Here is a 23,295-nt window from a genome sequence, read left to right on the forward strand (position 1 = left end):
AATCTGCAAAGTAACTAAAATAAATGCAGTGGAGTAAAAATACCAGGTTAACCTCTGAATTGTAGTGGAGTAGAATTACAAAGTAGCAATGAGCTGTCATGTGGGTATACGGCATTAATATAATGCTGCGCATTATGGACACAAGTGATTTTCACCCATTTATTAATTACATTTGATAACACCAATGTGTTTAATAATGGCAACTTCTAATGGTGGGAAAAACGAAAACGTTCAGTAGAGACGTCCCATAGAACATTTTGCGAAACACAATAGCCAGCATGTGTAGTTCTGGAGGGGTGTTCGATTCCAGTTTTGGATAGTCTGGCGTGGTTTCGTTCCATTTCACACAGCTGTTTGACGCTCTGCGTAACCTTACGGGAACTGTAGTCCTAAACGATAGCTGGGGATTATGGGTAGTGTAGTGTCTTCGGCCATCCTAAACTCAGAAATGTTGACAATCGCAATGATGCTCGAAATGTCCCTTATAGGCCTACGTCTGTTTCCGGTTATTTTTATTTTGAAATTCAGTTCCTGACGGACACCAAAAAAGCCCGAGATTATGGAATTAAACCAATAAATAAAAGCAAGGATAATTGTGTGTTATTGGTGAGTAAATAACAGTGTGTTATTTTGAAAAGAATAACAAAGAATAACAAAAAAATATTTAAAAATACAGATTTCAGTATCCTGAGGCTCTGAGCCCCATTTATTTTCCTCACAGACGGCAATAAAAGTCAGAAATTATACGATTTAAAATAAAAGCAATAATTGTGGCTTGATATTGAGTAAGAACATGTTTTCATGAACCACACAGCTTCCGGTCTTCCATGACCCGACCGGAGAAAAAGACGTGCTGCAGGCACGAAACACGTTACCAGTAGAAATACATTGCTTTTAAAATCGTGCTGTGCAACACGAAAAAAAGGGGCAAATCGTGATGGTGAACACGAATCAATAGATTAAAAATCGTGTTGGTGAACACGAAATGCCGTGAGACTGGGTTGCTCGAAAAGACGGCCGGCAAAAATCACCGACTGTGTGAACGTGAAAATTAATAGAATATCACCTCCCATCTTCAGAGCAATCTGACTATTATAACATTAGCGTTAGGAAAGCTTACTTAAATATCTGCCACAACATAAGTACACTGAGTGCAGACGTCGATGTGTCCCATTATCATTCATATCACATCATAATATCTCCTTATCTGAGTCAGCTGAGCCGTATCTGGCCGTGCAACACTTACAGTGTCACATACTGTATGCAGAAGTATTATTTTAAGCAACACATTAAGTTGACGAAACACTCAAGACAAATGTAATTAAAGTCAGATCGTGTTTTAGACGGGGCAGTGATATCATAAACCTGTTAATGTACGCATTCAAACACTTTTTCTTTTGCCAGCTCTATTCACCTTGCAGCTGCAGCTATGTGGCTTTGATCCTGGATAAAGTGTTTAAGTCATGGATGTTTAAAGTTTAAGTTCTTAATATTTTCTGAAGCCCAGGGGCCTACGGAGATCGGGGGCCTATCATGAGCCAATACAACAACAAAAAAATCAAATACAATTTTTTTTTTTTCCGGATGTTTTACATTTTTTTTAAATAAACAAAGTCTTGGCTTTCAGAATATGAAACTTTTATTTCCAAAATCACATGATAAATACATTTTTGAAGCTTGTAAAGGGAAGAAGACAGCTCTCCCTTGCCACTCTGCTGTTCTGCTGTTCCCCTCCCTCCGCTGACATTATGAATGTAAGGCGTATAGTAATCATAGATAACACGGCAGGGTCCGTTACAGTTTGTTTTCATCTGGTTTCAAATAAACAAAGTCTTGGCTTTCAGGATATTAAACTTGTTTCGGCAAATTCAGATGATAAATATAACTTTGAAGCTTCGGCATAATTACAAGCGGAGAACGGAGTAACTTGACGTCACAGCATAACAACAGCCGGTGTTTCTCGTGACTGTTTTCCCCGGGAAACAAACACAATACACACAAACGCAAAAATACACAAACACACACACGTACACAAACACGCACACGCACACGCACGCACACACACACACACACACACACACACACACACACACACACACACACACACACACACACACACACACACACACACACACACACACACACACACGAGCTTCCCCCAGACCAGTAATCCAAACAAAAAACAAAAATATCTTCCCTCCGTAGTATTTTGATCATTTGCTCCGCTAATCAATCAGATCGATGGATTCCAGAGATTTTTCTCAAACATGACGACTCCGAAACAGTCAGTGGGCACCACTTAACATCAGAATGAGAATATGTTTCACATGTGACTTATTCAAATTGCAAGTGATTGAGTGACAGATGAAGGTTGTTTAGGAGAAAATGTCGGAGAAGAAAAAGTTTGAGAGTTGCGCTCGGAAAAGGAAATTGTTGAGGGAAAAGGAGTTTCGAGACAAGCAGCTATTACAAAAAATGCAGAAGCTTACAAGTTATTTTAAACCTGTAGGCCAGGATGAGGAGGAAGGACAGATGAGTTCTGTACCGAGCGGTAGCGGTGGCGGCCGCGGGGCCTCGGAGCCAAGTAGGCCGTCTGGTTCTGATAGCGATCGAGTAGCGGGAGAGGAAAAACAGACAGGAGGGACGTTATCTGTTGGAGGAGATGGAGAGGACGACGAGGACTTGCTGCGTGGAGGGGAGCTAACGGCAACCGGACAAATACATGAGGGAGGCCCGATACGTCACTCATTTGGAGGAGAGGACCAGGCGCGCGTAGAGCAGAGTGGAGAAGTGCGATCACAGAGCCTGCCGAGGCTACTGTATACATGACTTTGATTTGTTGTTTAAATAGGGGGCCTACAAAACCTATCAGCCCCAGGGTAAGGCGGGCTTGAAGATAAGGGAATACTAGAGAAGAGACTGAAGCAGAGTCTCAATCAGATAACACGTCCCTTTACCCAAGATACAAAGATTATAAACTACATTACATATTGTAGTGTCTGACCAGGAAACTTTTTAAATGTGGACAATTGTTCCCCTACTCTAAGGTCAAAATGTCAGGTTTGCACGAAGAGTAAACTATATGATGTTCATCATCGTAGCTTGCTGAGTATGCACACATAGAATCTTACATTGGGATACAAACAATACTGCCTGATCATTTCCTCATGAAACATTTGCATGATAAACTATATGGGGAAATAAGCTCATTGTAATACAGATATGCAGCATTTTAGGCATTGCTAACTTTTCAGTGGATTGATTTATTTATTGTGTAAGTCACTAAGTGCATGTGTATCTGAGCTTTTGGTAGCACATGACAGAGCTTGTGGATGTTTCTGGAAGTGGATGGTTCTGGTGTTTATTAAACTTCACAGCACTTGGTCACAAAGTTGGCTGATGTTGCTCTAAGGTGAGAACTGATGACAGCAAATTAATTTACTGCAGGAGACTGGCTATATTTAGGGTCACATTGTTGTCTCAATACAACCTCTTCTTTATTTGGATATATACAAATCTGCTTTTAAAACAATAACCACCAAAAAAAAGCAGAAACTTGAACTGCAACCAAGCGCCAAATGAACAGTTATTTTTAGGCATGACATGTGCAGTGTTTGACTGAAAGACGTTGTAAAGGTCTTTAGATTGTTTATGGTAGCATAAATAAAAGATTGAATAAACCAAGGGATTAAACAAAGCAAAACACCATCTGTTTATGCTTCTTATATTCACACCAGGAACAGGTTGTCCCTTCAAAGCAATGTTTTGATGGATTGTGGAAATGTTGCCGTCATGGCCCAAGCAACATAGAGGTTACAATTCGAGGAGGCAGGTGTCCACACATGGAGTTTTTATCTGAGAGAAAAGACCGCAGGGGGCCCCTCATCAAAGCAACTTTCTTAAAACTCTGACAATGTCAACTAAAGCTTGGCGCGCTGCTCCATAAAATTGTAAAGCTCTGAGAAAAGGCTACAACTTGCATCTTGATTCAATGACGACACAAAAGAAGCTCCTGTATATTGATTGCTTCTAAATATAAGTGATGAAACAGCTAGGTAGCTAGCTAGCTGGGCAACAAATATGATGATAAGAAAACAAACAAAACAGTTTTAGAGAAAACTGATCTGGAGTGAGTCTCTCTAATTAACCCTGAGGCTTTTTTATTTGAAAACAGAACGTATTAGCTTAATCAGATTCAGTCCACTATTACAGCTCGGATAGATTCAATTAAGGGCCCAGTCAACATGATCTGCTGTTATTCTAGTATAGGCCCTTTTGAGACCATAATTGAAATATGATGAACAATAATGGGTTATATTAAAACAAATGAAAGACAAAGTGGAAGAGTCCGCCTGGAGGAATAATTAGGCAAAGGTTCCATGTATTAAACCACATACCATAAACATGCCAGTCAATATCCAACAAAAGGCTTTGCAGATTGTGACAGGCTATCCATGTGTTAAAATCAAACATCATGTCATCTTTTAGTCTTCTTGGACAACACTTTCTCATTCCCAAATGGTCACATCCCGAAGCTAGGTCCACTTGGCCTCACTTTTTAATTCAAACTATTGGTACCACTTTAGCTTCATTTTTCAACAGGCAGGGTTTTCTGATAGAAACGGTCAATAGCATGTTACACACTTGTATGTTACATGCTTTACTACTGTACTTGGTAAAGTTGCAAAATATCTTGGTTGGGTTTTGGAAAAGACAATTTTTTGGATTCAAATAATTTCCTTAAGAATTACAAACGTGACTTTTGGCCTTACATTAGCTCTAGGTAGAACTACATCTATTTTTGGATCTTAATCCAATCAGACAATCACAATCCAGAAAGCACCAGGACATTTTTGGGGATTGGATATTTCAGTGGAATATCAAGGTTATAATGTGAATACACTCCTTGGCCATCATTGGTCATAGCAAGACATTTTAATGGATGGCCTTTCTTTTTGTAATGGATTTGCTGTAATATTGGTAAGTAAGGAAGTTTGTTACACTGACTCACGTTCAAGCTGCTCCTGAAAAATCTGTACTGTTCCATACATAGATTAATTTCATCAACTAATGTTGTATAACTATTAAAAGTATAATGATTAATGCAGTGATTCAGCAGGATAATGGAACATGATTATTATAATAGTCAGTTTGTCACAGGCCTGCTGGTCCCATTGACTATGATAATGAGACCTCCATCCGCACTCCTGCATATGAACTAAATTACACGTACTGTGAGGTGTATATTCATACCCTGTCCTCTTACCCCTTGAATACACTATTTATAATAACTGAACAAAGCTTCATCAACCGTATTGAGCCTGTCAAGCCCTGTGGAGTGATAGTCTTTGAAATGTGATAAAATATTTTATATTATATATTAAATATTTGATGGTATAATTATGGCTTTCAATATTTTATAAAATACAAATACAATGTATGATGGCAACAGCCCTGCAGCATTATTACTTTGTTAAAATATTGAGTAGCTAACTTTAAATTAATCTAGATTATTTATTTTTATCATGCAATTACATCTTTCCAACAGCCTCTCTCTCTCTCTCTCTGAAAGAGTACACTATATAATTCCACCACCTCGATGTATTTAATAACTTACACTATGGCCAGAAGCATGACCATTTCATCCTTATCCCTAATGTATGTTACGAGTAATGTTCCATGTTCAGAATATCCAGAGGCTCCGTTCATGAACACACACCACAATGTTAGAATAACAAACTACTTCTGTGTCAGTTATGGATGAAATCCTTCATATTTTATTTGTAGCCCTGCGAGCGTTAACGCTGTGTTGAAAATAAAGACAAGTCAGACGCAGACATACATAAATGTGACGTATTTTTTAATGTTGGTTGCATGTTTGAATAAGTCCCAAGAGTTAATATCCATTAAAATTGCAGAAGCAATCTGGCTGGGTTAGACCTAGTTGTATTTCCAACACCACTCAAGTGTCAAATGCCATCACATTAAAGTCTACAGAACAAGGTTAAATTCAGAGAAATTAGAAGTGCATCATCTAACCATCTGAGATCAATGTAAAACAAGTGTTTATTATCCCCTTCTATATGAACTAAGAAAACACAGCATGTGGTTTAAGATAATGTATGCACTGTTTCCAAGTCAAAGGAAGGAACATCTCTATTTGAAGGTTAGTAAGCCTACCTTATAGGGTCACCCGTCCTTATAGGGACGGGTGGCGCAGTGGTCTGTGCATCCGATCATCAGATCAAGGGGGAGTGCTGGGGAACTCCAGTTCGAAACCCGCTCCTGCCGCCACTGCGTCAGGCCGTTGTGTCCTTGGGCAAGACACTTCACCCGGATTTGCTCCTGTGGGTATTGTCCACAGTACATGTATAATACTAATGTATACTTGTAAAAGCGCCTCGATGACCTCGAGGCGTGAAGATGGATGGTGTGGCGCAGTGCGCTGTGCAATGATCATCAGATCAAGGGGTGAAACCCGCCGCTGCTGCGTCTGTAAAGCCGGTGTGTCCTTGGGCAAGACACTTCACCTGAACTTGCTCCTGTGGGTATTGTCCACAGTGACCATTGCATGTATACAAAATATGTGTAATGTGTATCTGTAAAGCGCTTTGAGCATCTGGAAAAGCGCTATAATAAATATAAGGAATTATTATTATTAATTACCTTGCTGTTATCTTGCGTTGCTGTGTGTGCAATGACCCAACTATAAAGAATATGATTGACTCTCAAAAAGATGTTAGAAATCATTCCTTCGATTCCAGTCATCAACATCCCACAGAGGCAGCTCTAGATTTGGGTTATCTGAATTTGTCACAAACCGTAACATGATGCTTTGATCTGAAATCACATCACAACTCCTTAAATTACATCCCCAGCAGGAAATGTTCAGAATCAAAACATTCTTTGTACAATAAATGTCAGTCAAGTCGAGAAGCAGCAGGCGTTCTTACATTTCAGAATACAGCTGACATTTAAGGAAATCAGGGTAGTCAAATCAGTTTCATCGAAGAGGACAACAAGGAACAATGGGCGGGAGGCTCGTATTGACACAGAAACACATGATAGATAACAAAACAGTGATATTCGGTGGGTCGGAAGCAGGGCCGGACTGGGACAATAAGTCAGGCCGGGAATTATTGTTGCTGCCCATAGTGATAGCCTTCAACTTTAAATCTACTACCCCAGAATAAACATATGGACATGGGTTACTATTTAAAAAAATCTATTTAGGAACCTATCCATGTGAACATATTTTAAGTGGCGGTGGACTCTAAACAAGTTTTTAAAGTTTATTTTACCTTTTTTCACCTAGTTAATTTTTTTTAATTATTATTCATGCATGTTTTACTAATCACTCCCCCATCAAATGGCAAATATGTGTTTACATAAATGGTGACCAAACCGTTTGAGACCCACAGAGATAACTTAGACTAAGTTAACTATCTAAACACTCAGAGAGTCCTTTACCTCACCTGAGCTGTAGTTATCAGTCTCTCAGTCTGACAGGAGAGGACTCTCCTCCACCTTGTTGACAGCTCATTATATCCATTAGCGCCGCTAGCTAGCACCAGATACTAACAACAACAATACACGTAACCGGTGCACGCTTTCTCTCTCGCACGCTCGCGCCCGCCACACATACACACACCCTCCCGAGCTTGAATGAGAGACCAATCGAGGGCTTTAGGCAAGGCAAGGCAAGGCAATTTATTTGTATAGCACAATTCATACAGTAATGCAATTCAAAGTGCTTTACAGGATCAAACAGAGAAAACACAATCCATTGAGAAGAAATACAAAACACACAAAATAATTAACATGTAAATTCGAAAAGCCATATAAAAAAGAAATGTTTTTAGACCTGATTTAAATGTTTCTAAAGTGCTCCTGATGCATGGAACAAACTCCCAGAACATCTGAGAATGGCTACATTCTCAGATGTTCTAGGAGTTTGTTCCATGCATCAGGAGCATAGACGCAGAAGGCTGCTTTCCCACGCTTTGATCTCACAAATGGAACAGTGAGCTGGCCTGCGCCTGAAGACCTACAGTAAGGGGTCTGCTGGGTTCGTACCACTGAAGGAGGTCCTCGATATATTTGGGTCCTAGCCCGTTTAGTGCTTTATATGTGTGCATTAAAATCTTAAAGGAATGGTCCACTCATTAGATAATTAATCAAAACTTCAGTATTTAGTGAAACATTATGTTTAAACCATACCCTGAAGAAATCAGCGATATTCCCCGGTAAATAATGATTTTATAGCTCTTTTTTATCAAAACCTTTATATTCCGTCTGGCCGCCGCCATTTTTGCCATTTTCATTAGTCACGTGATGGTCGTGACGTCATCCATGCGTTCACTTTGTCAACACACGGAAACATGGCTGAATATTTGAGTTCGGACTCGTCAGCAGAGGAAGAAGTTTTGATGTTTTATCAGTATGACAATACGACACCCTCTGTCCGTAGACCCTCACATCGTACAAGGAAAAACTTCCGAAGAAAACCCCCAGTTTAAAGGGAACTTGGGAGAAACCTCAGGGAGAGCAACAGAGGAGGGATCCCTCTCCCAGGACGGACAGACGTGCAATAGATGCCGTGTGTAAATTGAAGAGATAATACATTTGCAACATAGGTAGTCCAGATGTTTGGAAATGCATGTGTGTATAATGGGAAGATGATATAAGATACTATATGTATGCATGTAGTACCACCCTTGCTAGCGATTCCCTCTCTAGTTTAGCATACTCAGCTTCGTTGTCCCTGGCCATAGAATCACGATTTTATGGGGCCGGAAAAAACTGGGGGAAAATACACACTAGTCGGTACTACGCTATATGGAAAGGCCACCAAAAACTGTCCTGGCCTGGACGCTAAAGGACGTTAAAACGGGACTAGCCGCTGCAATGGAAATGCGCTATAACATACCTTATTCTTACTCCGAGCACTACTTCTGCTCCTCTGTCCCTTCACACTTGCAGAGGGCGATTTCTCAACTGGCCGAACTGGTGTCCTGGTCGGTGATGACACCAGAAAGACCGATGGTACTGCATCTCCATTAAGTAATGGTTGTTCCATAAATCCCATGTTATGTTTTATCATACTCTCAGAGTAGTCGTCCGGAAATTTGAAATGTTCGCTGCATACATGAGCCTGTGAATCTTTCGGTTCGGGCCGGCCACATTTCGCTAGCCACTGCCTCTGAATGTACTTCTTACGCTTACCTTTTGGCAACAGATGGAACTAAGCATTCCGTGGATTGTTCCTATCAGAATTGTGGCAATATTTCGCGATACAGTGAGGCATATTTGAAGAGAGAAACTACAGTAAATAACATGGAGATCAACGTGTCCTCGAAAACCAAACGCATGGTTTACGTCACGTCCGGAAAATGGCGGCGCCCACAGTGTTGATGTTATTTCGGTATATAATCAGTTTAAAATCACTGATAATGTCATCGGATTAAAAAAAAAAAAGAAAGACTGGCAGAGACTGGTCTGTTTTATCGGATGATAATTATTTAAAAATGAGTGTCATGAGCATACCATTCCTTTAAAGTCAATTCTCTCACTAACTGGAAGCCAATGCAGTGATCTCAGCACTGGAGTGATGTGGTCTGTTTTCTTTGTCCGGGTTAAGATTCTGGCAGCAGCATTTTGAATTAGTTGGAGTTTACGGAGGGATTTTTTTGTGAGGCCTGTGAAGATGCTCTTGCAGTAGTCAAGCTTGCTAAAAACAAATGCATGGACAAGTTTTTCAAGGTCTTGCTTCAACATAAAGTCTTTAATACGTGAGATATTTTTTAGATGGTAGTAGGCTGATCTGTTGATTGCCCTGATGAGGCTGTTAAAATTGAGGTGAGTCTAAAATTATACCTAAGTTTCTTGCTTGACTTTTCGGTTCGAGTAATAGTGATTCCAGGTGTGCAGAGACTTTAATTCTTTCTTCTTTGGTTCCAAAAACAATGACTTCGTTTTTTTTTGTGTTGAGCTGTAAGAAATTACCAACCTGATCTCACCAGAATGCGTGACTCCACCACGACTCCTTAACACCACAATGCGTGGTGGAGTCACGAACTTTGTTACATTTGCGTGTCGGCACCACGCAAACAACCCCAATGTAAAGTGAATGAGGCTCCTTTGTCGTGGTGCACACACGCATTTCTACAACGTGCATTGTGTGTAATGCAACTGTTATTTTTATTAAATTAGTTAGTTTTTAAGGAAGGCCAGAGCTTCAGCTGTGTCAAATAGATTGTTCCCTTCAGTTAACGTTATTTAAAAGATAATGATCATGTCCCCTGTATTGTATTACGAGCGTCCATTCCCATTGGATAACGGAGAATTTTACACCCGGAAGTAAGTAGCCTATTCCCCTTACTGTCGATTGATTTTACAGTGATATCTGCACTACTCATCGACTAAAAAACACCAAATTGTCCTTGTTAATTACACAACATTGATTGGTTTGAATTGTGTACAATGCTTTTGTATTTTCCCCCTTCGATTCGGAGAAACAAATATATTTTCGGAGTTTTTGGACGGCAGAAGACACTACACTACCCAGAATCCTCAGCTATCGTTTGGGACTACACCATGTGCTTAGCTTGACAAACCCCGTGATCAGTCCTCAACCTCTGTGATTGGATGCGCGACGTTTACACAGAGCGTCCAAAAGGACTTTGAAATGGAATGAAACCCATCTACGGCACACTATTCAAAACAGGAATCGAACGTGTCCTACCCCCCTCCCCCCCTTAGGTCACAGGCTCCTCCAACAGTGCTACGCAATAAAACAGATGCACAGAAAAAATAGTGAAATAATGCAATAAGAGTCTACAAGTGATTGGAATATGATATATTAGATAAATAATTTCTAAGTAGCAGCCAGATGAATGTTATTTCTAAATTCAGGTGTTTAATAGTCTTCTGGCCTGTGGGATGAAGCTGTCTCTGTGTCTGGTGGTTTTAGTCCGAATGCTGTGGTACCGCCTGCCAGACTGCAGCAGACAGAACCGTTTGTGGCTGGGGTGATGGTGGTCTTTTATAATCCTGAGGGCTTTCTTTAAGGTTAACCTGGTATTTTTAATCCACTACATTTATTTTAGTTACTTTACAGATTTGGATTAATGATGTGAAATATAAACAACCCTTAAATCAGACTTTAGTTACACCTGAATGAAATTCAGTGAAGGTGATTGTCAAGTGCCAACAATCAGGCGAGATATTTGATAGTTGGTTGCTTGAGAAGACTAAATATTTATCTGCAGATCCGTTTAAAGCATATTCATTACTCGTTATTCTCTAATAGTTCATTAAAGACTGTATATAATTGCTATTTTGCACATCCCTTTCAAGATTTCAAGATTTTCTAAGGTTTATTGACATATCATATACACAACAGTGTAGTTATGCAATGAATGAACAACTTGGGTCACAGGTTCATCAACAGTGCATTACAAGACATCTATCAATGTGTGTATACTTCCACCATTACACTGTCGTATTCTGCACATTTCTTAATTAAAGCCTTATTAGTTAGCACATCCTCCTATCAGGCACTAAACTGTTTTACTCTAGATATCATTTGAGTATCTTCTTGATATTTTCTATTCTATATTTATATAATTGACCTTCTACTTTCCCACTATTTTGTATGTACTCTTAATATTTGAATGTTTTCATAAAATATAACACATTCAAAAGTGCGTTACAAAAATGAAAGACATTAAGAAAAAGGCATTTTAAACAGTCATTAAAAAGCAACACAATCTTCCTGCATTGCAATTACTCTAAACGTGTAATAACGTGCTTTAACCAGTAGGTGGTTTGGGTTAAAAGGCTGTCAAGTTTACAGTGTTAACAAAATAAAATATACTGCTGTTTCCGGTTTAGTTTACGACGAATATTATTTTGTTATTGTTTTGATATTTGTAACACAAAAGCGATGGAAAAAACCCATAGCAACCAAAAAAATATGGTCTTAACATGACCCAGTCGTCTAGTAGTTAATAAAAAACAATAATATCAAAACAAAATATTACTACTAACTTTATTGTGAAATTAAAACAGAACGGTAAAAGAATAGTTTCCGGTGTATTCTGATGCCCGATCTCTGTAGATAAATAAAGAACTAAGACAGATGTGTAATATTTAATGCAGCCAAACCATTTATTACAATGCATTCATGTGATGACTATCAAAGAGTAAAGCAAGCACTGCTGAATAAAGTATGATTTTCTCTTTTACGAAACGTTTTTTTTCATATGGAATGCAGTTGGAGGTCAACCAATCAAAGAACTTGAGGACTGATCACGGGGTTCATGGTGTAGTCCCAAACGATAGCTGAGGATTCTGGGTAGTGTAGTGTCTTCTGCCGTCCAAAAACTCCGAAAAAATATTTGTTTCTCCGAATCGAAGGGGGAAAATACAAAAGCATTGCACACAATTCAAACCAATCAATGTTGTGTAATTAAAAAGGACAATTTGGTGTTTTTTAGTCGATGAGTAGTGCAGATATCACTGTAAAATCAATCGACAGTAAGGAGAATAGGCTACTTACTTCCGGGTGTAAAATTCTCCGTTATCCAATGGGAATGGACGCTCGTAATACAAGACATGATCATTATCTTTTAAATAACGTTAACTAAAGGGAACAATCTATTTGACACAGCTGAAGCTCTGGCCTTCCTTAAAAACAAACTAATTTAATAAAATTAACAGTTGCATTACCCACAATGCACGTTGTAGAAATGCGTGTGTGCACCACGACAAAGGAGCCTCATTCACTTTACATTGGGGTTGTTTGCGTGGTGCCGACACGCAAATGTAACAAAGTTCGTGACTCCACCACGCATTGTGGTGTTAAGGAGTCGTGGTGGAGTCACGCATTCTGGTGAGATCAGGTTGGAAATTACGGCACATCCAGTCATGTATTTGTTTTAGACATGTGATCAATAAATCAGTAGGACTGTATTCATCTATGGAAAGTGATATGTAGATTTGGGTGTCATCCGCGTAATTATGATAGGAAATGTTATTTCTAATTATTTGAGCAAGTGGCAGCATGTACAAATTGAATAGAAGGGGCCCGAGGATCGACCCCTGGGGAACTCCACATGTCATTTTGGTTCTGTCCGATGTACAGCTACCAATTGAAACAAAATACTCTCGGTTTTCAACATAGGATGTAAACCATTTTAGGACAGTGCCAGACAGACCCACCCATTTCTCTAGTCTTTCTATTAAAATGTTGTGATCTACGGTGTCAAACGCCGCACTGAGGTCTAAAAGAACTAAAACTGTGGATTTCCCACCATCGGTATTACAAAGAATGTCATTTAAAATCTTTAATAAAACCGTCTCTGTGCTATGACGAGACCTACAACCAGATTGGAAAGTGTCTAAAATGTTATTGGAGGTAAAAAAAACTGTTAAGTTGAAGGTAGACAACCATTTCAATTATTGCTTAAAAATGGTAAATTTGAAATTGGCCTGTAATTACTGATTGTCAGTGTATCGAGGGTGTTCTTTTTTAGCAGTGGCTTAATAACTGCAGTTTTCAAGCCCTTAGGGAAGTCACCTGAATGGAGCGACATGTTCACAATCTGCAGTACATCTGAGGCAATATAGCAATAGACATTTTTAAAGAAGTTTGTCGGAAGACTATCTGTTAAGGACCTTACAGACACTTGGACTCAAACGCACGACTCAAAAGAAAGTTTGTTCAAAAATAGTCTTTACTTTGTAAAAGTATAAAGTTCAAACAAAACATCACTCCTAAGAGGCAAAACATAGCAAAGCAAATTACAAACTAAATAAACTTGACTATGGTCACAAAATACAATAATCTCTGGGCGAGACAAGCTGGCTCTCTAAATGGCACAAGGCGAACTGGCACAGGACAAAGGGAGACAGGACTATTTATACATGAGGTAAGGGGGAACAGGTGGAAACAATCAGGGGCGGGGCAGACACTGACGATGGCGGGAAAACACACAAAGGGAGGAAGTAAAGGGACCTGAAATGAGACCAGAGGTAAGTACAACATAAAACAGGAAGTGCAATGACAGGACTAGACAGGTGAACAAAAAGACTTGACTAAACATAAATCTAACCTGGGCTATGAACTAAACGTGAAACAATAACATGAACCTGATTAACATGACATGAACAATTTAGCAGACATGACGGGATGTTACAGTACCCCCCCCCCCCCTCTAGGGACGGCTCCTGACGTCCCAGGAACTTCTGGGTGATCCCGATCAAAATCTTTAATCATGGCCGGATCAACAATGAAACTCGCTGGGATCCATGTTCTCTCTTCTAGACCGTACCCATCCCAGTCCACAAGGAACTGTCTTCCTCGCCCTCGCTTATGAACTGCCAGCAGTCTCTTTACAGCGTAGACGGGACCTCCTTCTACCATCTGGGGGAGTGGAGGGGGTTTAGAGGCGGGTACCAATGAGCTCTCCCTGACCGGCTTGATCTTGCCGACATGAAACGTTGGATGGACCTTTAATGACCTGGGTAGACGTAACTGCACAGACACCGGGTTTATGATCTTCGATATCGGGAATGGACCAACAAACCTTGGCGCTAGCTTTCTCGACATGACGTGGAGGGGTAAGTTCTTGGTACCTAACCAAACTCTTTGTCCAGGCCGATACGGTGGAGCAGGTCTCCGGCGTCGATCCACCACCTCCTTTATCCGGCTGGCACTGCGCAAGAGAGCCCGACGAGCACCGGCCCAGATCCGGCGGAACCGACGGACCATAACGTGAGCTGATGGGACCGTGACCTCGGCCTCATTGGCAGGGAACAGAGGTGGTTGGTAGCCGTGCACACACTGAAACGTGTGAGTCCTGTTGCGGAAGTGGGCAGCGTGTTGTGGGCGTACTCCACCCACATCAGGTGCTTGCTCCAGGATGCCTGGTTCTGGGAGACCAGGCAGCGCAAACAGGTCTCTAGCTCCTGGTTAATGCGCTCTGACTGGCCATTCGACTGGGGGTGATATCCTGAGGAAAGACTCACGGTGGCTCCAAGGAGATGGCAGAACTCCTTCCAGAAACGGGAAATGAACTGTGGGCCCCGGTCTGACACAATGTCCCTGGGAAAACCATGAATGCGAAAGACATGACGTAACATGACCTCTGCCGTTTCCTTGGCAGAGGGAAGCTTGGATAGTGCAATAAAATGTGCCATTTTACTAAATCTGTCCACCACCGTCAAGACGGTGGTGTTACCTTCTGATATCGGTAGTCCGGTGACAAAGTCCATCGAGATGTGGGACCATGGCCGATGCGGAACAGGAAGTGGCTGCAGCAACCCCATCTGTGCTTCAGTGGAGGTCTTGTTCCTGGCACAGACAGTGCAGGCCGCAACATATTCTGCCACCTGCTTCCTCATAGCCTGCCACCAGAAACGTTGCTTGATCATGAAGGTTGTGCGTTTCACTCCAGGATGACAGGTGAGCATAGACGTGTGAGCCCAGTGTATTACCTGTGATCGAACGGAAACAGGGACAAACAACCTATTTCGTGGGCAACCCCTAGGTGCCGGGGTCTCACCATGTGCTTGCTTCACCACCGATTCTATTGGCCATGAAACTGCTCCAACCACACGGTTAGGTGGAAGGATGCTCTCGGGCTCTTTGGCAACAGGTTCAGGATCGTACAAACGTGACAATACATCAGGTTTAACATTCTGTGTGCCTGGTCTGTATGACAATACAAAATGAAACCGATTAAAACACAATGACCATCTAGCCTGGCGTGAGTTCAGTCTTTTGGAGTTCTTAATGTATTCCAGGTTTTTATAGTCAGTCCAAACTAGAAATGGTTGCTCAGCCCCCTCCAACCAATGACGCCATTCCTCCAAAGCTGTTTTAACTGCTAAAAGCTCCTTATTCCCCACATCATAGTTCCTTTCTGCAGTTGTCAACTTACGTGAAAGGAACGCACATGGGTGTAGCTTGTTGTCCTGGACAGATCTTTGGGACAGCACCGCCCCAATGCCATCGTTGGAGGCATCCACCTCCACGATAAATTGTCTCCGTGGGTCGGCCACTGTGAGGATTGGGGCAGTCGTGAACAGTTTCTTGAGCTTCTGGAAAGCTTCATCCGCCTGTATATTCCACTTGAACATGACATGGGGAGAGGTTAAAGCATGTAAAGGTGCTGCAATGCCACTAAAGTTTCTTATAAACCTCCTGTAGAAGTTTGCAAAGCCTAAACATTGTTGCACCTTTTTCCTGTTGGTGGGAGATGGCCAATTGGCCACTGCACTGACCTTCTCTGGATCCATCTGGATTTGATTGGCCGAGATGATGTACCCCAGGAAGGAGATGGTCTTGACGTGAAACTCACACTTTTCAGCCTTGCAGTAGAGTTGATTCTCCATCAGGCTTTGCAGTACCTGGCGGACATGATGGGTGTGGGTCTCCTCATCGGGTGAGAAGATTAAGATGTCATCGAGATAAACGAATACAAACTTGTTGAGATAATCCCTCAGCACATCGTTGACAAATGACTGAAAAACTGCCGGAGCATTGCATAATCCAAATGGCATGACTAGGTACTCGTAGTGACCACTGGGAGTGTTAAAACCGGTCTTCCACTCATCCCCCTCTCGTATCCTAATGAGATGGTAAGCGTTTCTCAAGTCCAGTTTGGTGAATAGTTTTGCATCCTGCAAAAGTTCAAAGGCCGAAGACATGAGAGGGAGTGGCTATCTATTTTTAACTGTTATTTCATTAAGGGGACTATAGTCAATGCATGGACGGAGGGTACCATCTTTCTTATCGATGAAGAAAAACCCAGCGGCCGCTGGGGAGGAGGATGGTCTGATGAGTCCAGTTTTTAGAGAGGAGTCAATATAGGACTTCATAGCCTCCCTTTCCGGTGCAGAGAGAGAGTAAAGTCTCCTTTTAGGGATCTGAGAACCAGCCAACAGGTTAATGGGACAGTCATAATGTCGGTGGGGAGGTAGGGACATGGCCCTAGTTTTGTTAAATGCTTCCTTTAAGTCCTGGTAACACAAGGGCACTTTAGTCAGGTCGGGATAATCCGAAATGGAGTCAGGCTTATGCGTGTGTTTGTCTTGTTCCTTTTCAGGTTCTGTGGAGAACCTAGGAAGGTCTGAACAGGTCAGCCTACAGCCTGGGCCGCATTCCTTAACCCTCCCTGATCGCCAGTCAATGATCGGATTATGTTTGATCAGCCATGGATAACCCAAAATCAAGGGGTGTAGTGCAGAGTCAAATAACTGGAATTTCATTTCCTCTATGTGTGTATTGTCAATGGTTATTTGGACAGGTTCAGATACATGGGTTATTTTAAATAATAACTTGCCATCTAAGGCACTGGCAGTAACAGGAGAAGTCAACAGAACAGTCTTGATGCATAGTCTCTTTGCCAAACTCCAGTCCATCAGACTTTCGTCGGCACCTGAATCGACTAATGTCCCCACAGTAATGTCTTGGTCACGGACTTGAATATGTACCATGGTCAATGAACGTGGAGGGAAATCAGTTGCAGAGAATTGGCTCACCAGCTGCATGGGTTCCTCCGGTGCAGCCGAGGGCGCTGGTTCCTTGGGCGAGGCTGAGGAAGGTGGACTGGAGCTCCATGGGTGTCGAAAGGCAGGTGAGTACCCCATGTGGCTCGGAGGTCGTGCACTGGTTCTAATTCTCTCCTTCTGCCTTTCATGAAGCCTGTTATCAATGCGAATTGACATGGCAATGATGGAATCAAGATCTGTGGGTAGTTCATGGGGTGCCAACTGGTCCTTTATAGAGTCTTGTAGACCATTCATGAAGGCATCAATTAAAGCAGGGGTGTTCCACCCACTGTCTGCTGCTAGAGTACGGAAATCTATTGCATAGTCTGTCACTCTCTGTTGTCCCTGTTTGATCTGCATAATGACTCGTGAGGCTTCTCTGGAAGGTGATGAGTGATCAAACACACGGCTTAGGGTCTGGGTAAACATGTTCAGTGACTGACATATGGGCGAGTTTCTTGACCACTCGGCTGTAGCCCAAGCAGCGGCTCTACCAGACATGTGGGACAACATAAAAGCTACCTTAGCTTGGTCCGAAACAAAAGCAGCAGGGTTATGAGCAAATTGTAGTTCACACTGTACCAGAAAGGATCGACAGTTACCAGAGTCCCCGGAAAACCTCTCCGGAGGAGCCAGGCGAAGCGTCGATCCAGGTGGGGTGGTGTGATCCGAAGCAACAGACGGTGGACCTGGCATTGCTGGAGTAGGTGCAGAGGAACCGTCTTTGAGGAGTGAGAGAACTTGCTGCATATGAAGTGCCAGGTGATTTACTTGGTTGGTTACAGCTGATTGGAATTCATCCTGACGAGCCGTGAGACCAATCATTCCTTGGTTGATGGAAGACAGCTGTTCAGCATGGAGGGTTAGCTTAGCATCCTGCACTAACACATCGGCCTTGAAGGAACCGGAGTCGGCTGAGTCCATTTATGGCCAGTTCGTTCTGTTAAGGACCTTACAGACACTTGGACTCAAACGCACGACTCAAAAGAAAGTTTGTTCAAAAATAGTCTTTACTTTGTAAAAGTATAAAGTTCAAACAAAACATCACTCCTAAGAGGCAAAACATAGCAAAGCAAATTACAAACTAAATAAACTTGACTATGGTCACAAAATACAATAATCTCTGGGCGAGACAAGCTGGCTCTCTAAATGGCACAAGGCACAAGACGAACTGGCACAGGACAAAGGGAGACAGGACTATTTATACATGAGGTAAGGGGGAACAGGTGGAAACAATCAGGGGCGGGGCAGACACTGACGATGGCGGGAAAACACACAAAGGGAGGAAGTAAAGGGACCTGAAATGAGACCAGAGGTAAGTACAAAATAAAACAGGAAGTGCAATGACAGGACTAGACAGGTGAACAAAAAGACTTGACTAAACATAAATCTAACCTGGGCTATGAACTAAACGTGAAACAATAACATGAACCTGATTAACATGACATGAACAATTTAGCAGACATGACGGGATGTTACACTATCAAGACTACATGTAGTTGTTTTTGATGGAATATAACGTCTTCAAGTGTTTTATGGCTGACTGGAACAAATTCTGACATGTTGCTTTATTAATTATTTGTCCTTGCAATGGGAACGGGTCAAGACTCGGAATTGAGGAATTGATATCTTGCCTGATCTTTAAGATCTTTTCTGTGAAGAATAAAGCAAACTCATTGCATTTCTGAGTGGAGATTAGTTCAGGGGCTATTTCCATTCTGGGGTTAGTTAACCTATCAATAGTGGAAAATAATAATAAACGAGTTATTAATATTTTTGTTGATAAGATCAGAGAAAAATGATTGTCTAGCATTCTTCAGTTCAAGACCGTAGGTGAATAGTTCTTCTTTGTAAATATCATGTTGTATCTTGAGTTTTGTTTTCCTCCATTTGCGTTTCACTGATGGTGAATTTCTCCATGGTGCTTTCTCTTTTCCAAAGATTTGTTTAACTTTCACGGGCGCAATGGCGTCAATGATATTCGTCAGTTTTGCGTTAAATGTATCCACCAGATTACTAACAGGGTTTGGTGTGAGAGCCGGCGCGGCTAAAAAGGCTTGGATAAATGATGTACATAGGGTGACCAGATGTCCCGCTTTGCGTGGGACTGCACAGCATTTTCACGACTTTTGGTGCGTCCCGCAAATTGAGACGATGTCCCGCATATTTCATTTTGATTGGCTAAAACGCTTTTCTTTAAAATCAAGATTCATCCAATGGCTGTTGAGAAAGCAGGGAAGGCTATCATCAGGGGGCTGTGTTTGCTGTCAATCAAACTGTAACACACGGCGGGTGCTGGTCAAGTGTTAACCAATGAGAGTAACTCACTCACACCCCCCCCCCCACCCGCCAAACAACAACAACGAACGCAGGCGACGCAGCAGGTTATGGAAAATGGAGGAAACTGAAACTACAGCTAAGAAGAAAAGAAGATGCACATACAACAAAGACTGGGGAGACACTTACCCGTGGGTGAAGCCAGTGCAGGGCGACTCTCAGAGAGTTTTTTGCAATCTTTGCAAGAGTAATTTTTAAATTTCACATGGCGGTGAATACGACGTCAAAAGACACAGAGAATGCGATTCTCACAAGAAACGTGTCGCTTAAAAAGAGACATCCCACTCTATGGAGACATTCCTACTCAAACCAAAAAATGATGGTCACTCAGACAAGGTAACAGCAGCAGAAATAACCAGTGTTTACCATACAGTGCAACACTCCCATTCATACCGGTCAAATGACTGGTAACAAGCTAGCGCCGACCATTTTTCCAGACTGTGAGATAGTAAAGAAAATGTCATGTGGTCGTACAAAAGCAGCGTCCATAAGAACAGATGTGCTTGCCCCTGCCTCTGTGGAGAGTTGTTTGACAGAGTCAAAGACACCAGTGGTTCTAGGTGACAAAATAGCCCACACACTGTGTGTGGGGGCCCACCTTCTGTTGCTGTGATGGACAAAACTGAAAGCTATTTTATTTGATGTATTATTATGTTTCTGTTCCCTCCTGGCCAGTGTTGGTTTTATTTTATCTATTAATTTATGTTGTGCCTACTTGTACAGGTAATACACTAGTTGAATTAAGAAGATGCATTTCTAAACACTTGAAGTGAATAATGCCTGCTGCCTTGGTTAGCCTTAGTTTACTTTTCTTTATTAAAAAACTGCATTTTGACTTCACTTTCTGCTCTGTTGTTATATATTATATATATATTTTCCGGGGGTTGCTGTTGAGAGGGTGTCCCACATTGTGCCACACAACCATACTCCTTGTCCCACATTTGGTTTGTTGGGATCTGGTCACCCTAGATGTACAGGTATTTTCATTTATATACCTTCCTAAAGTTACATCTGACCTAGTGTGGATCACATCAGTGACAGACATCTCAAAGGAGATACAGTAATGGTCAGAGAGAGCGACATCAGAAACAAACACTTTACAGATATCGAGACCTTTGGACGTAAGTAAATCCAGTGTATGGCCTTTAGAATGAGTGGGCCCTGAGACATGATGAGTCAGATCAAAATTCTCCACAGTATGGAGCAATTCTCTAGCATTTGTATCATTGGTGTTATCCACATGCATGTTAAAATCTCCAGCAATAATTAATGAGTTAAAATCAATACATATGACAGAAAGCAGCTGTGTGAACTCATCTAGAAAGTTTGCTGAGTATCGGGGGGGCCTATATATGGTTATTAATAAAACACGTGATGAAGATTTCAGTATTATTGCAAGATATTCGAAAGTGGTGAATGTTCCAAATGATATTTGCTTGCAATTTAGAACATCCTTGTACAAGGAAGCCACTCCACCACCTTTCTTATCAGCTCTGACCTCACTCATAAAGCTGTAATTAGGTGGTGCTGTTTCAATAAGAACTGCAGCACTATTGTTTGTATCTAGCCAAGTTTCAGTAAGAAACATAACTTGCTGTTCTATTATAAGATCATTGATTTAAAAATGAATAACATTAAGTAAGGCCAAATTAATTGTATTCTCTCTATTTTTAGCTGAGGAAGCCACTGTATCACCATCAGCACACGGTGCTTTGACTATTTGTACAAATGGACTGATCACTCTCGCACCACGACAGTTGTTATTAGAGCAAGGGCATGACCACCGGTCAGTGATTCTGACTGGGATGTCGCTCGGCATTAAAGTGGGAGCTGAAATACGCACAGGTTGGGGTATAGTTGTAGGGGACCCACCAAGCCACAAGGGGGAGCTAGTGTGATTTGTAGGGGAAACAGGGGCTTGAGATGACACCGCCGGAAAGGGGGGTGTGTGAACGTGGAGCGCGAAAAGTCAGGGAGACGTCTAAACAGCGTGCTGCATGTTAGCCCCTAGCATGCGGCCACCCAGCCTGCTGGGGTGGATTCCATCAGTGCCGAAGAGTGCGGGTCGGTCCCAGAATAGATTAAAATGGTCAATAAAACCTAAATTGTGAGCTCTGCAGGCGGATTGGAACCAAGTGTGGAGGCTGAGGATCTTACTGATCCGCCCTGCTCCGCGGGCCAGTGTTGGGATCGGACCTGAGATAAAAACTGACTTTTCACAGCCCCGTAAAAGAATAAAAAGATTCTTAAAATCTTTTTTTGTCAGCTCCGACTGCTGGCGGGCTGTGTCATTAGACCCAACGTGGACAATTAGTCGATTGACAGAGGACGGGAGTGAGTGCAGCAGCCCCGGGAGTTTCTCCAGGATATCCGGGACTGAGGCTCCAGGGAAGCAGCGCGTGGCCGCGTTGAAGAATCTGATGTTTCTAATTATGGAATCCCCGATTATCAATGTTGTTGGGGCGAAAAGGGGACGAAGTGGTGCCGGCGATCGAGGACGTGGAGACTGAGCAGGAGAGTGTTGTGGTGAGACAGCAACAGCTGGGCTGGGAGAGGATTTCCCCGCCGGCTCAGGGCCCGGAAAACTTCCCGAATGTCTCAGCACGGCCTCTTTGAGGAGTCTACGACGTGAAGAGGTCGCCGGACGGGATGAGGGATGCCGAGTTGATTTCACAGTGGTCTGGGAAGAAGCACAAACACTGTTGGCTGCTGGCGCCGAAGTTGCAGTGTCGGCAGGGTGCAGATCTGGACTGGTCAGTGCCGCGGGAGCTTCAGCTGGATGGACCGGATCATCTGGACGGGTCAGTGCAGCGGGAGCATCAGCTGGATGGACCGGATTGTCAGACAGGGCCGTGAATTATCTGTATGAAAGTGGCCATGTCGGCAGGCCACATCATGTACATTGTAGAGTCTAGACAGCCAGTCACCCTCTGTGAGGCAGAGTCTGTGGAAATTGATGTGAGATATTGTACCAAAGAACATGTAAAAGGGCAGAAAGTCTTGTTGCAATTTCCAGACACTAAAAGAGGTCTGTTGAGTTTCCCTGGTAATTATCAAATAGTAGCAGTTAAGTGAATACTGTTCAAGCAATACCTGTGTTTGTGTTTTATAGTGATTTCTCTGTTTTGATCCTTTCATAAATGTGAGGACTAAAATGGCGAGAGACAAAGGGCTGTAAAAAATAAGTTTTATTGCAGTGGGGGAGGTCGAGGTATGCAGCACAGGGTGAGTGGGCCAGGGGAGAGGAAATTCTGTTTGAGATCTCTGGCAGGCCAGGTTTTAAGGAAATCTATGTATCTTGAATAAGTATATGTGTGAGTTTATACATTCCTGTGTGTTAATAGTTGAAGGAACAAAAGGTACATTTTTCCTCTCCAATATAGAGAGGTTTTTTATAGA

The sequence above is a fragment of the Pseudochaenichthys georgianus genome, chromosome 7 (genome assembly GCF_902827115.2).
Source record: "Pseudochaenichthys georgianus chromosome 7, fPseGeo1.2, whole genome shotgun sequence".
Lineage (NCBI taxonomy): Eukaryota > Metazoa > Chordata > Actinopteri > Perciformes > Channichthyidae > Pseudochaenichthys > Pseudochaenichthys georgianus.